Source organism: Schistocerca nitens, chromosome 3 (genome assembly GCF_023898315.1).
Source record: "Schistocerca nitens isolate TAMUIC-IGC-003100 chromosome 3, iqSchNite1.1, whole genome shotgun sequence".
Classification (NCBI taxonomy): domain Eukaryota; kingdom Metazoa; phylum Arthropoda; class Insecta; order Orthoptera; family Acrididae; genus Schistocerca; species Schistocerca nitens.
Window position 1 is genome coordinate 623366602 of NC_064616.1, and position 15840 is coordinate 623382441.

The following is a 15840-nucleotide window of genomic DNA, read 5'->3' on the forward strand; positions in this document are numbered from 1 at the left end:
GGGAATGAAGCCACAGTAATTTTAATCTGCCATTCTCCATAAATTTTCATGGTGATACCAATAAAACTTCAATATTGACCATATCTACACTCCTGGAAATGGAAAAAAGAACACATTGACACCGGTGTGTCAGACCCACCATACTTGCTCCGGACACTGCGAGAGGGCTGTACAAGCAATGATCACACGCACGGCACAGCGGACACACCAGGAACCGCGGTGTTGGCCGTCGAATGGCGCTAGCTGCGCAGCATTTGTGCACCGCCGCCGTCAGTGTCAGCCAGTTTGCCGTGGCATACGGAGCTCCATCGCAGTCTTTAACACTGGTAGCATGCCGCGACAGCGTGGACGTGAACCGTATGTGCAGTTGATGGACTTTGAGCGAGGGCGTATAGTGGGCATGCGGGAGGCCGGGTGGACGTACCGCCGAATTGCTCAACACGTGGGGCGTGAGGTCTCCACAGTACAACGATGTTGTCGCCAGTGGTCGGCGGAAGGTGCACGTGCCCGTCGACCTGGGACCGGACCGCAGCGACGCACGGATGCACGCCAAGACCGTAGGATCCTACGCAGTGCCGTAGGGGACCGCACCGCCACTTTCCAGCAAATTAGGGACACTGTTGCTCCTGGGGTATCGGCGAGGACCATTCGCAACCGTCTCCATGAAGCTGGGCTACGGTCCCGCACACCGTTAGGCCGTCTTCCGCTCACGCCCCAACATCGTGCAGCCCGCCTCCAGTGGTGTCGCGACAGGCGTGAATGGAGGGACGAATGGAGACGTGTCGTCTTCAGCGATGAGAGTCGCTTCTGCCTTGGTGCCAATGATGGTCGTATGCGTGTTTGGCGCCGTGCAGGTGAGCGCCACAATCAGGACTGCATACGACCGAGGCACACAGGGCCAACACCCGGCATCATGGTGTGGGGAGCGATCTCCTACACTGGCCGTACACCACTGGTGATCGTCGAGGGGACATTGAATAGTGCACGGTACATCCAAACCGTCATCGAACCCATCGTTCTACCATTCCTAGACCGGCAAGGGAACTTGCTGTTCCAACAGGACAATGCACGTCCGCATGTATCCCGTGCCACCCAACGTGCTCTAGAAGGTGTAAGTCAACTACCCTGGCCAGCAAGATCTCCGGATCTGTCCCCCATTGAGCATGTTTGGGACTGGATGAAGCGTCGCCTCACGCGGTCTGCACGTCCAGCACGAACGCTGGTCCAACTGAGGCGCCAGGTGGAAATGGCATGGCAAGCCGTTCCACAGGACTACATCCAGCATGTCTACGATCGTCTCCATGGGAGAATAGCAGCCTGCATTGCTGCGAAAGGTGGATATACACTGTACTAGTGCCGACATTGTGCATGCTCTGTTGCCTGTGTCTATGTGCCTGTGGTTCTGTCAGTGTGATCATGTGATGTATCTGATCCCAGGAATGTGTCAATAAAGTTTCCCCTTCCTGGGACAATGAATTCACGGTGTTCTTATTTCAATTTCCAGGAGTGTATAATAGTTTAGGATTTACTGTTAAAGTGAAATTAACAAGTTTTGTAACAAAGACCTGAATGCTAAAATCTGAACTCTTTGGTCGATCTTAACGATCAACATTTCATATAGAAGCACATCATTAAGATGACAGACGTTGTGAGTATCAACTCTGTAACTTTATTTGTTTAAAAGACATAGGAAATTCAAATTATCAGTATTTTTAGTTAAGCATCAGATCATCATTTCCTCCATACAAAACACATTGAACGATGGCAGCATGACACCTTATTGTGTCATTAGGTAATAGAATATTTGTTGTGAAGTTTAGTGCATAATAGTTACTTTTGTTCTGTATTTATTTATCAGAAAGCACATTGGTGCAAGGCTACTAGCCGTGACATTCAAAGTTAAGAAGGAAATTGTACTGGTTTTATGTAAAAGAATTTAACGTTTATTATGTAATGGATATTATTGTTACTTTATTTAGAACGTGAAAGTTGTCAAGCTTTGATGATTTAAATATGTTAAAATGTGAAGTAATGTATAATAAGCTGTAGCCAATCAGATGCACGGCTTCTTCAGGAAAGGAAGCGAAGACGTTCGGCACACGGGAAACGCGACCGGGGACGGGCAGAAAGGGACAGTTCTGGTCTAGACACCAAAGGGTACAGTGCTGTTGCAGACGCGAAGGCGGACAGTTCAGCTGTAGACACCAAAGGATACAGTTCGGATGCAGACGCGAAAGCGGACGGTCGGTCTTTAGGCAGCTAGGAAGTGAAACTACTTAAAAAATTTCGCGTTGTGTGGTATCGCGGGACTTAGTCTCTGAGCGGTGAGCAGCCGCGCGCCTGGTGTGAACTCTAACTTAACGTATCGCAGGACGGTATCCACCATCTGTACGATCGACTGGATCCCAAAGTCGGCGCCTGCATTGCCACCTGTGGATACTACAGCACATACTAATACGGGTATTGGAGCATGGGTACTTCAGAACGGCTTGTGCTATTTGTCTGTAAATGTAATCATTTCATGTACTCCATATGCACTGTTGCAACAATAAATCTTGAGTGTACTGAAAACTTCTAAAAGGGTGTACTATTTTTTTCCAGGCAGGGTATATCCATAGATCCCGTCACTGTGTGAGAACTCTTATTGCAGTTTTGTTCACATACAATAAGGGTCTGTGCGATGGTAAGATTTAATACCATTTCTTCAAGTGTTTCAAGAAATTGTCAAATTTTAAGTGGTGCGGTAGCTTGTTGTTGGGATTAGTTCGTAGTTTCTCGAGTATCACTTGCACTCGAGCTGCAAGAATCAAATGTCACGTGATTTGTTCCAGCAGACTCGATATTGTATCGAGTGCTGCGGCGTGGCGGGATGTCTCCAGCCCTTTCGAACGCGAGTATTTTTCGCTCAGCCATACTGTTTTTCTCCATTAAATATAAACTACAACGACGAAACTAAGAGATTTACGAAGAAAGTTTGAAAGTAATCCTGGAAACCAATTATTATAAAACAAAAATAAAGTATAACCTACATATCGAGAAGAAAATGGTGTAAATTTACACTGGAATGGAAGAAAAGTTGATAAGCGGTTGTGTTTGGCGGAGGTGGCGACAATTATTTGATGGACAGCAAAAGAAATAAACAGAAACGTAAAAATCTCATAGATTGCTTTTGGTAAACTGAATAGCACATTCATAACAGACCTTTCATTCGGCTTCGAAATGTAGTTTTACCATAAGGGTTACTACCCGTTTGGACTTGTGGCAGTGACAGATGCGATTTTAAAGTAAAAATTATTCGCTAACTGAGAGTTACTCGGCTAGCAATGGAGAGACGCTCGTTCGGAAGCATTAGGAAAGTCAGGAAACAAGGAAATATAATGTGTTACAGACTGGAGCGGAAGGCGTAATTATCCAAAGCAATAAAAAAAGATGGAGCCAATGATCTAATGGAGGATTCGCACAAAGCACTAGAGAACGTGCAGGAGCAACAAAATGGTTCAAATGGCTTTGAGCACTATGGGACTTAACTTCTGAGGTCATCAGCCCTTAGAACTTAGAACTACTTAAACCTAACTAACCTAAGGACATCACAAACATCCATGCCCGAGGCAGGATTCGAACCTGCGACCGTAGCGGTCGCGCGGTTCCAGACTGTAGCGCCTACAACCGCTCGGCCACCCCGGCCGGCTGCAGGAGCAACGCCCTCAAGATTGTATTGCGCGGGAGGGTTTATAGGAGGCCTTCATCTAATAGTGGAAGTTAAATGGCGGATGATTCTTGTAAAAGATAATGGTGAAAAACCGAAGTCATTCAGTTTTACTTTCACGTAGAATCTAATGTCGTTTTAAACATATTTTCTCAATAAATGTCTGCTAAACTTCTGATAATTTGTAGACGATAATTCTTCTACACATATTTTCGTCAACTGTTTAGTCAATAATTACGGTCAAACTCCTTTCTTCAGGAGAATAATCTTCGGGAACTGCCTGTGACCAAAACGGGCATCCGCGCCTCGATGTCGGAATATGTGGCCGGCCGCTGTGACCGAGCGTTTCTAGGCACTTCAGTCCGGCACAGCGCTGCTGCTACGGTCGCAGGTTCGAATCCTGCCTCGGGTATGGATGTGTGTGATCTCCTTAGGTTAGTTAGGTTTAAGTAGTTGTAAGCCTAGGGGACTGATGACCTCAGATGTTAAGTCCCATAGTGCTTAGAGCCATTTGCACCATATTTTTCGGAATATGTACTCACGCTGGAGGCTTTCTGGTTCATATTGACAATTCGTGACGAATACGTACACATTCTGTCGCAGACGGTCGAACATAGATAAAGGTCGATGTTTCCAAATTAACGACCCTCTTTCGCTTATCACAGTACTGAAAGTTATCATTTATTTTGCGATGGACGTGCTTCGCTTAGACGAAGAAGCTACTCAAAATCTTTATGCATAACTTACATATGAATTACTTCGTATTGTGTTCTTCCGATTTGTCGTTTGTGAGCTACAGGAAAGTTAATAGCTCCGTAACATTGATTTGCCCTGCACTTCATTTGATTTTCCGCATACATCGAAAAGGTCTTCTTTACAAGGTCTGTTTGCCAAGCAAAACCAGTATGGATTCGTAAAACGAAGATATTTCCGTACTCTCCGTGTTTTCGTCAATGCTGTATTAGTCTAATTCGTTTCCGTTTATCATAACTATGACGTATAAGCAGAAATTTTGAAGTTATGCTTTATGTTTACCTAGTTCGAAAACCGATAAGCGAGTCCCCTTTGCTCTAGGCGAATGGAGGAAAGAAGAGGAACCGTAATGCCCGAAATGTTGATGATTCATATAGTAAGTCTCCGTAATATCACGGCTCCTTGCTGCAAAATGATGTCATCTAATGTACATGTTCGGCATAGTGGGTGGCGGCAAATCTATCATTTCTCTACTTTCAGAGAGGAAAAAAAAAGCCAGGAAACTGTATGGCCAGATTTTTAATGCACTGGCATAAGGAACCATTTACCCTTTCAATTGGAACAATGGTAATTACTACTATTAACGTACAGAATTTCCGCATAACTGACTTGTTAGTGAGGATTTTTTAACACATTGCAATATTAAACGACGGTGCAGACATGTGATACGCCATTTCAGAAACTGTCAAACGGCCGGCCGAAGTGGCCGTGCGGTTAAAGGCGCTGCAGTCTGGAACCGCAAGACCGCTACGGTCGCAGGTTCGAATCCTGCCTCGGGCATGGATGTTTGTGATGTCCTTAGGTTAGTTAGGTTTAACTAGTTCTAAGTTCTAGGGGACTAATGACCTCAGAAGTTGAGTCCCATAGTGCTCAGAGCCATTTGAACCATTTTTTGAAACTGTCAAACGCAAGAAATTGCGCCGTGAAAACAATATTTCTGATCGCTTTCAATAAATCAAAGGGTCACTTCAGCCGATCAGTATTCACACTGTTTCTCCGACATCGACAGCATGTTGGATTTTTTACGAAGCCACGTACGTATAACGCATTTCATGACGTCGCTGATGACTAAGATAGAAACCTCGGATCGGCTTGTTGTGCGTAACCACATAGATTTGTAACTAATTATTAGCTTCAGACTGGAAAGAAACTGACTTAAAATTCGCAGCCCGATGAGAAGAGTAGATAATAATAATGTTCAACACCGATGCGATCGGCTGGCTGCTGAAAAACAACGAGGTCGACAGCGTTTTAGCTAACACGCGTTAACTTGGAGGGAAACACTGCGCGAACCTGTTATTGCGCTATTGTCCGCTGAAGACGAGGAATAGTCTCCTGCAAAATCTTGTAACCATAGCTTTCGTGGTCATTAGTGCGAATGTAGCACCTCTGTAAGCTCACACACTAAAATAATGGAAGCTCTATACTCTGCGAACTGCGTCCCATGGGACTTAACGCTGTAGTAGGAAAATAATCTCATAAAAAAGTTCTACACGTTCGCGAGGTCTATACTGCTAGACAATTGCTATAGAATGCATAAATTTCTATGTCCGCATTGCACTGAAGCGATTTATATGCATGAAGTTATTGGTAGAAGGCAATATAAATCGTTTTGTTCTGCAGGTACATGCAGTGGAAAGTCGACTGCAGAGTCTGAAGTGGATCAAAGTGTCACTGTCGTTATACCTACGAAGGGGGAAGGAAAAGGTGTAATCTCACGGCTAATAAATAGCTCTTGTTACCAGGGAAACAGACTTTCTGTATGTGCCCCTGAAATTCGTGAAAATTACGCAACAGGAAGAAGAAATTGACACACCACGAAGGAATTATCCGAATCAGACGGATATAGGTAGATGTGATGTACAAGTGCAGACAGAGAAAGAGCTTTACAAATTGAGTAAGTCAATAACGTGTTGGTCCGTCTGTAGCCCTTATACAAGCAGTTATTCAGCTTGTCACTGATTGATAAAGTTGTTGGGTGTCCTACTCAGGGATGTCGTGCCAAATTCTCTACAACTGGTGCGATAAGTCGTCAAAATCCAGTGTTCGTATGCGGGCCCTGCCCATAATGCTCATTTGGGAAGTGATCTGGATAAAGTTGTTGGATGTCCTACTCAGGGATGTATTGCTGAATTCTCTACATCTGGTGCGTTAAGTCGTCAAAATCCAGAGTCCGTATGTGGGCCCTGCCCATGATGCTCATTTGGGAAATGATCTGGATAAAGTTGTTGGATGTCCTACTCAGGGATGTTGTGCCGAATTCTCTACACATCTACATCTACATTTATACTCCGCAAGCCACCAAACGGTGTGTGGCGGAGGGCACTTTACGTGCTACTGTCATTACCTCCCTTTTCTGTTCCAGTCGCGTTTGGTTCGCGGGAAGAACGACTGTCTGAAAGCCTCCGTGCGCGCTCGAATCTCTCTAATTTTACATTCGTGACCTCCTCGGGAGGTGTAAGTAGGGGGAAGCAATATATTCGATACCTCATCCAGAAACGCACCCTCTCGAAACCTGGACAGCAAGCTACACCGCGATGCAGAGCGCCTCTCTTGCAGAGTCTGCCACTTGAGTTTGCTAAACATCTCCGTAACGCTATCACACTTACCAAATAACCCTGTGACGAAACGCACCGCTCTTCTTTGGGTCTTCTCTATCTCCCCTGTCAATCCGATCTGGTACGGATCCCACACTGATGAGCAATACTCAAGTATAGGTCGAACGAGTGTTTTGTAAGCCACCTCCTTTGTTGATGGACTACATTTTCTAAGCACTTTCTAATGAATCTCAACCTGGTACCCGCCTTACCAACAATTAATTTTATATGATCATTCCACTTCAAATCGTTCCGCACGCAAACGCCCAGATATTTTACAGAAGTAACTGCTACCAGTCTTTGTTCCGCTATCATATAATCATACAATAAAGGATCCTTCTTTCTATGTATTCGCAATACATTACATTTGTCTATGTTAAGGGACAGTTGCCACTCCCTGCACCAAGTGCCTATCCGCTGCAGATCTTCCTCCATTTCGCTACAATTTTCTAATGCTGCATCTTTTCTGTATACTACAGCATCATCCGCGAAAAGCCGCATGGAACTTCCGACACTATCTACAAGATCATTTATATATATATTGTGAAAAGCAATGGTCCCATAACACTCCCCTGTGGCACGCCAGAGGTTACTTTAACGTCTGTAGACGTCTCTCCATTGATAACAACATGCTGTGTTCTGTTTGCTAAAAACTCTTCAATCCAGCCACACAGCTGGTCTGATATTCCGTAGGCTCTTACTTTGTTTATCAGGCGACAGTGCGGAACTGTATCGAACGCCTTCAGGAAGTCAAGGAAAATAGCATCTACCTGGGAGCCTGTATCTAATATTTTCTGGGTCTCATGAACAATAAAGCGAGTTGGGTCTCACACGATCGCTGTTTCCGGAATCCATGTTGATTCCTACAGAGTAGATTCTGGGTTTCCAAAAACGACATGATACTCGAGCAAAAAACATGTTCTAAAATTGTACAACAGATCGACGTCAGAGATATAGGCCTATAGTTTTGTGCATCTGCTCGACGACCCTTCTTGAAGACTGGGACTACCTGTGCTCTTTTCCAATCATTTGGAACCTTCTGTTCCTCTAGAGACTTGCGGTACACGGCTGTTAGAAGGAGGGCAAGTTCTTTCGCGTACTCTGTGTAGAATCGAATTGGTATCCTGTCAGGTCCAGTGGCCTTTCCTCTGTTGAGTGATTCCAGATGCTTTTCTATTCCTTGGACACTTATTTCGATGTCGACCATTTTTTCGTTTGTGCGAGGATTTAGAGAAGGAACTGCAGTGCGGTCTTCCTCTGTGAAACAGCTTTGGAAAAAGGTGTTTAGTATTTCAGCTTTACGCGTGTCATCCTCTGTTTCAATGCCATCATCATCCCGGAGTGTCTGGATATGCTGTTTCGAGCCACTTACTGATTTAACGTAAGACCAGAACTTCCTAGGATTTTCTGTTAAGTCGGTACATAGAATTTTACTTTCGAATTCACTGAACGCTTCACGCATAGCCCTCCTTACGCTAACTTTGACATCGTTTAGCTTCTGTTATGTCGTAAAAATCCAGAGCTCGTATGCGGGCCCTGCCCATAATGCTTATTTGGAGAGTGATCTGGATAAAGGTTATGGATGTCCAACTCAGGGATGTCGTGCCGAATTCTCTACATCTGGTGTGTTAATTCGTCAAAATCCAGAGCTCGTATACGGGCCCTGCCAGTAATACTCATTTGGGAAGTGATCTGGCGACCTAGCTGGCCAGGTTAGAGTTTGGAAAGCACGTAAACAAGCAGTAGAAATTGTAGCCTTGCGCGGGCGGGCATTATTTTGCTGCAATGTAAGCCTATGATGGCTTTTCGTGAAGGGTAACAAAACGGGGCGTAGAATATCGGCGACGTACCGCTGTGCTGTAAGGATGCCAAGGATAACAACCGAAGGGGTCCGTCAATGAAAAGAAATGGCACCCGAGACCATCACTCCTGCCTGTCGGACCGTACGACAATCGTCAATCAGGCTAGTATCACACCACTTCCAGGGGCGGCTGGTATCCCACCACTTCCAGGGGCGTCGCCAAACACGTCTTCGGTGGTCATCGGGACTCATCACTGAAGACAATCCTACTTCAGTGAATACGATTCCAGACCAGAGACATGCCTGGTAACGGGCTCGGAGATACAAACCTGACTATCGCCCACCATACGGCACGACAACCAAAAGCGATGGTCTGGGGTGACATTTGTTTTCATAGCAGGACACCTTTGACAGTCATCCGTGGCACCCTTACAGAAGAGCAACTATGTTCCATGCCCCGTTTTATTGCCTTCTATGGCAAGCCATGCTGAGCTTACTTTTCAGCAAGATAATGTCTGCTTGCATACGGCGAGTGTTTCTACTGTTTGTTTTCATGCATCCCTAAACCTACCTTGGCCAGAACGATCGCCGGATCTCTTCTCAACTAGGTACGTTTGGAACAATATGGACAGGACCCTCTAACCAGCTCGGAATTTTGACGATATCACATGCCAATTGAACAGAATGTGGCACGATGTCCCTCAAGAGGAGATCCACCAACTTTGTCAATCAATGCCAAGCCGAATAACTGCTTGCATAAGGACCTGAAGTGGACCAGCACGTTATTGTCTTGCTCTATTTGTGAAGCTCCTTCTCTTGAATAAAACATCCAACGTTTCTGAAACTGTAATAACATGTTTGTCTGAAAATGTGAATGCCCTTTACCGATTTCCGTCCCATTCGGAAAATTCCTTCGTGGTGCGTCTTTTTTCTATCTTAGAGTGTAGTTTTAGGCTCAGTATTTTCGCCATAAATCTCGATGCCTCGACAGTTTACTAGATAACCGCCTATTCTGGTTCTACGTGTTACAGGAGTTACAAAGAAGGCAAAAGCCGACAAAAGTACTCAGTCTTCAGCTTGATTATAAATGAAATATGCATGTTTGATGGTCGTTTTATAACAAATACCACCAACTAAAAATTACTGGCTTATTTTTAAAACAGTTTCTCGTTTCTTGTCTGCCGATTTAGAATATTTTATTTATCATAAGACGGCTGTATATTACTTGCTAGACGAACTGTTAATCAAATCATGAACATTTACAGAACCATGATGCCCTACAGTGAAAATAACTTGTAATTGAGAAATACTCGAAGTGGAAATGAAAATCGAGAATAAACTCAAATCAATACACTACTGGCCATTAAAATTGCTACACCAAGAAGAAATGCAGATGATAAACGGGTATTCATTGCGCAAATATATTATACCAGAACTAACATGTGATTACATTTTCACGCAATTTGGGTGCATAGATCCTGAGAAATCAGTACCCACAACAACCATCTCTGGCCGTAATAACGGCCTTGATACGCCTGGGCATTGAGTCAAACAGAGCTTGGATGGCGTGTACAGGTACAGGTGCCCACGCAGCTTCAACACGATACCACAGTTCATCAATAGTAGTGACTGGCATATTGTGACGAGCCAGTTACTCGGCCACCATTGACCAGACGTTTTCAATTGGTGAGAGATCTGGAGAATGTGCTGGCCAGGGCAGCAGTCGAACATTTTCTGTATCCAGAAAGGCCCGTACAGGACCTGCAACATGCGGTCGTGCATTACCCTGCTGCAATGTAGGGTTTCACAGGAATGGAATGAAGGGTAGAGCCACGGGTCGTAACACATCTGAAATGTAACGTCCACTGTTCAAAGTGCCGTCAATGCAAACAAGAGGTGACCGAGACGAGTAACCAATGGCACCCCATACCATCACGCTGGGTAATACGCCAGTATGGCGATGACGAATACACGCTTCGAATGTGCGTTTGCCGCGATGTCGCCAAACATGGATGCCACCATCATGATGCTGTAAACTTTTTGCCATTCGTGCACCCAGGTTCGTCGTTGAGTACACCATCGCAGGCGCTCCTGTCTGTGATGCAGCGTCAAGGGTAACCGCACCCACGGTCTCCGAGCTGATAGTCCATGCTGCTGCAGATGTCGTCGAACTGTTCTTGCTGATGGTTGTTGTCTTGCAAACGTCCCCATCTGTTGACTCAGGGATCGAGACGTGGCTGCACGATCCGTTACAGCCATGCGGATAAGATGCTTGTCATCTCGACTGCTAGTGATACGAGGCCTTTGGGATCCAGCACGGCGTTGCGTATTGCCCTCCTGAACCCACCGATTCCATATTCTGCTAACAGTCATCGGATCTCGACCAACGCGAGCAGCAATGTCGCGATACGATAAACCGCAATCGCGATAGGCTACAATCCGACCTTTATCAAAGTCATAAACGTGATGGGACGCATTTCTCCTCCTTACACGAGGCATCACAACAAAGTTTCACCAGGCAAAGTCGGTCAACTGCTGTTTGTATATGAGAAATCGGTTGGAAACGTTCCTCATGTCATCACGTTGTAGGTGTCACCACCGGCGCCAAACTTCTGTGAATGCTCTGAAAAGCAAATCATTTGCATATCACAGCATCTTCTTCCTGTCGGTTAAATTTCGCGTCTGTAGCACGTCATCTTCGTGGTGTAGCAATTTTAATGGCCAGTAGTGTATAAAACATTGTGAATGTGAGTACATGTACCTACAATAAAAGTGTTCCAGTTATTTCCGAAAACGTATATATTACGATCAGCGCGAACTACATTAGGACCTGGATAATGAACACCCTGATTTGACATTAACACCAAGTGTTCAATCATAATACTGATAGCTAGAAGGAAAATCTGTACATTGTTTACATTAGGGAAACTAATTAAGTCCTTATTCTTTTTCTTATTTGTCCCATTGACGTCGGAGATCATGTGCGTGTCCTACGTTCCTACTTCAGTCATTTCTGTTCCTGGCTTTCGTGGTCCATTCTCTTTTTGTCAGTGTCATCGCCTTCGTATTCTTGTTCATATCATCCTTCCATCTTTCCCGTGGCCTTCCTCGGTCCTTTCTGTCTTCCACAGACCTTGAAAACTTTGTTGGTGCTAGTCTTTCCTGTTCCATCCTAATTAGGCGTCCCGCCCACATCAGTCTTGCCTTCTTCATTCTTAGGACAATATCAGCTGTGAGTGTGTGGGTTTTATTTTGTCAAGTTGCATGGGTATATCATTCGCTGCCTTCTCTCACTCCTCTGACTCCTTGCATCAAAAATATTCCGCCAATCAGCGTTGCTCTTTTAAACAGGAGAATGATGTTTCATTTAAGTCGACCAATGCGGAAATCTGTAGCATCTCCATTAGGCGTATACTGTCCTCCTGTGAGAACTCCATAACTACGTAGTTTGTCTGTGAAAAAATGCATCTTCAGGGCGCTCTCACACAATGTAGTGGAATTTACTTTTATGTCGAACACAGGGCTCGTTATCCTTTCGTTCCTGCAGAAGCTGTGTGCTCTCTGGGCGGTCGCTTCGGCCGACATAGGTATGTTGACCCAACCCTCTGAAGAGACGGTCTTCCCAGTGGGCTGGTTTCCTCTTTAGAACGAATATTCCTGTGGCTGTCATGTTGTGTATGCCAGCCTCGACTTTTTTCAACCTCGGTGCGCACTTGCGATTTACTTATTAGATTTGCATATCGCTTATATGAATTCATACAAAATTGACTCTACCTTATCGAGTTTGGGTTCGAATGAAGCGTCTTGATGTTCAGAATACGAGTGTGAGGACGGAATATGTAAGGTCAGGAGACCACACCACCTTACACACCTTGATAGTATAGGTCTAGAAGTTACTGCTTTTTTAGTATCCTCCATTCATGTGACTGGGTGTCACTCCTCAGGACAACCAATTTCCTTAATATCTTTCTCTCGAAGACTAGACAATTTGTTCAGTTGTTTTCTTTAACATAAACGTTTCAGAGCTATATAGAGCTACTGGAAGAATTTCTTTGTCTGATTTTAAAGCTTTTAGAAGCTGCTCTACTGCATAGCACGTCCCGAAATAAGCCAAACTATGTTCTATTTGCCGTTGCGATCTTTGCCTTAATCTCAATTTACAGACTATTCTGCTTGCTAAAGGTGCTTTCCAAACATTTGAATATGTCTATTCTTTTAAAAGTTACTTCACCAAATGTCAGTGAGGTACCATTAATGGGTGCCTTGCTGACGACCATGTACTCAATTTTCCCCTCATTAATTTGTAAACCTGCTCTCCTTACAATTTTTCTCTAAGAACTTCTCATGAGCTGCAAGTCCTCTTTTCTAAGATTTATTAGAACAACATTGGCTGCATATGCAAGCCGATTTATTGTCATTACCGGTCCGCATCTCGTGGTCGTGCGGTAGCGTTCTCGTTTCCCACGCCCGGGTTCCCGGGTTCGATTCCCGGCGGGGTCAGGGATTTTCTCTGCCTCGTGATGACTGGGTGTTGTGTGCTGTCCTTAGCTTAGTTAGGATTAAGTAGTTCTAGGGGACTGATGACCATAGATGTTAAGTCCCATAGTGCTCAGAGCCATTTGAACCATTTTTTTGTCATTACCGGGATTTATTCCAGCTTGGTTTAATATTTGGTGTCCTCTGTCTATCTTTTCTAAAATTTAGTTAAAAGTTATCGAAAATGGTGTGTCTTCTTGCTAAGACCAGTTCTGATTTCAAAATGCCGTGACATTCCTGTGGTGATCCTTACTGTGCAATAGGTTTCCTCTAAAACTTCTATACTACCTTTATTAACTTTCATCCAAACTGAAACTTTTTCAAGATATTGGTGATTGTGCCTCTATGTAGGCTGTCATAAGCTTTTTTGATGTCAATAAAGACCATGTGAATATCAACGTTATGTTCCCAACCTTTGTCGGTTACCTGCCTGAGCGCAAAAAGCTGGTCTATTAACTAAACATAATTGAGAAATCTTAGAAAGATTTTAACAGTATATTCTGACTTACACTATGAAGAACATTTTAATCTATTTGTCCTTCTAGCCAGACGGGCAGTGAGAAATGGTCTGTGTACATGAAAGTACTTCGTCCTTTCTTGTCCTTTTTGAGTAGATATTGTGTACTCCATATCGTTTAAAACTTTGCTTTTAATATTGGGTCCTATAATTAATAAATGTGACACAACGTTCAATGTATATTTGTGCCAGAAGATGGTGGCATCTGGTTTTGTGTCATACAAGACAGAAACTTTTGGAAGTTTTCTAGAAAAGCATTATCATCCAACTATGTTTGTTCTTGGAGAATACTGTATGGTGATGTACTTTTATTGGCAGATGTTTCCATTTCTTCTAAGATATTCATAGTAATGGCCTGCTACCCATGGTAAAGGGTCTGTGTGTTGCTGTTTTTTCTTCAAACCAAGCCAATAGTTGCATAATTTGAAGGGAAAATATTTGTTTCTCGTCTTTTAGCAGAATTATTTATTCGAAATTGTTGGTATTTTAATCCACGCATATTGTGAAGACGAACTAGCACTACATAATTAGCTCGCTTATGGATTTACGTTACCTACATCTCGTGGATTTGCCCCTTCGGTTCGCGATTTTGTTCCACTGTCATATTATTCGAAACATTGTAGCTTTTGCTGAACGGTGCTAGTTCAGAACACATGGTCCAATCTTTTGTTGACAGAAAGCACCGTAATTCTTCCGAGCCGAGTGAAGTTATCTGTATCAGACATGGCAGTGGTCAATCAGTCTTCGGACATAGGGTGCTATGTATCTGTGCTACAGAACTATTTAAAAAAATTGACTATTCAAGTTCGTTATCTTAAGTTATACTCAAAATTGCAATTTAATGTTTCTTTCTCTGTCGATAAAAATAATTGTCTCTCCATGACAATACAGGCGTTATAATTCCTAGAAAGAGTTAAAATCCCTTTTAGGTCCAAGGTATACTCATTACTGTACCTAATCGATTCGCTGCCGCAGCAGTTCCGACGTTCTCGGACAGCGCGCCATAGCTCTCAGTATTTTGCAACCCCAGGGGTCCTGCACAGACTGAAATTTGCCACGGTGAGCTAAGCATCCGCTTTGGAGCAATTTTATGACTCGCATTCGTCTTTCCCCTAGCGCCTACGCGCAAAGGAAGCGTGCCGCTGTACTGCAGTAAATACGTAGTATCTACCGCAGCAGAACACGTCTCTGTAACTAAATGATGCCCGGGACATTCCGTTTGTCCTCATCTCCCACAACACTGTTTCCTCTTGTTCCCCATTATAATTTCAAGCCAAGGGACGATGCGCCTGCAGCGTGTGGAAGAAGGAGGGTTCAACGACACAACCCGGATTCTGCACCGTGGATCCTCTCTACCGGTTTCACTATGGAAATGAAGAAGCAGATAGCCAGACAAGGCCGTGGATTAGACACGCACCAGCTAGCCGCAATCGCACCCACCAACATCTGCAAAGCGTAACTGCCGTCTGCTTCATATCAAAAGTCAAGCATCGTTGAACACATTTCGTCACTGTATTATTCCTTAATAATCATTTACCATATTGGTGGTTTTGGATTTCAGTTGCTGTGTCATAATGAAAGTTGTATTTGCTGCAACCAGACACAATGTTTAAGTAGTAGGGCGAGTGTGCCAAACCCCAGCCAAAGAAACTCATGTGTCAAAGATGATTTCTAAGAAGTTATATTGATCGTTTCTGTGACATTAATTTTGTATCTCTGAAACATACAAATTCGTGTATTATTGCAAAATACAACTTGTATTGACATAATTATTTTAAACTGCTTTTGTTTTACGATGAGTGTAAGAATAACTCGACGACTAGTTTTTCAGAATGAGTGTGTTTTCATATAAAAAGCATATTAAATATTTTTATAACTATAAGGGGACAGAAATGATGAATAAATAAAATAAAAAGTAGGACACAATCAA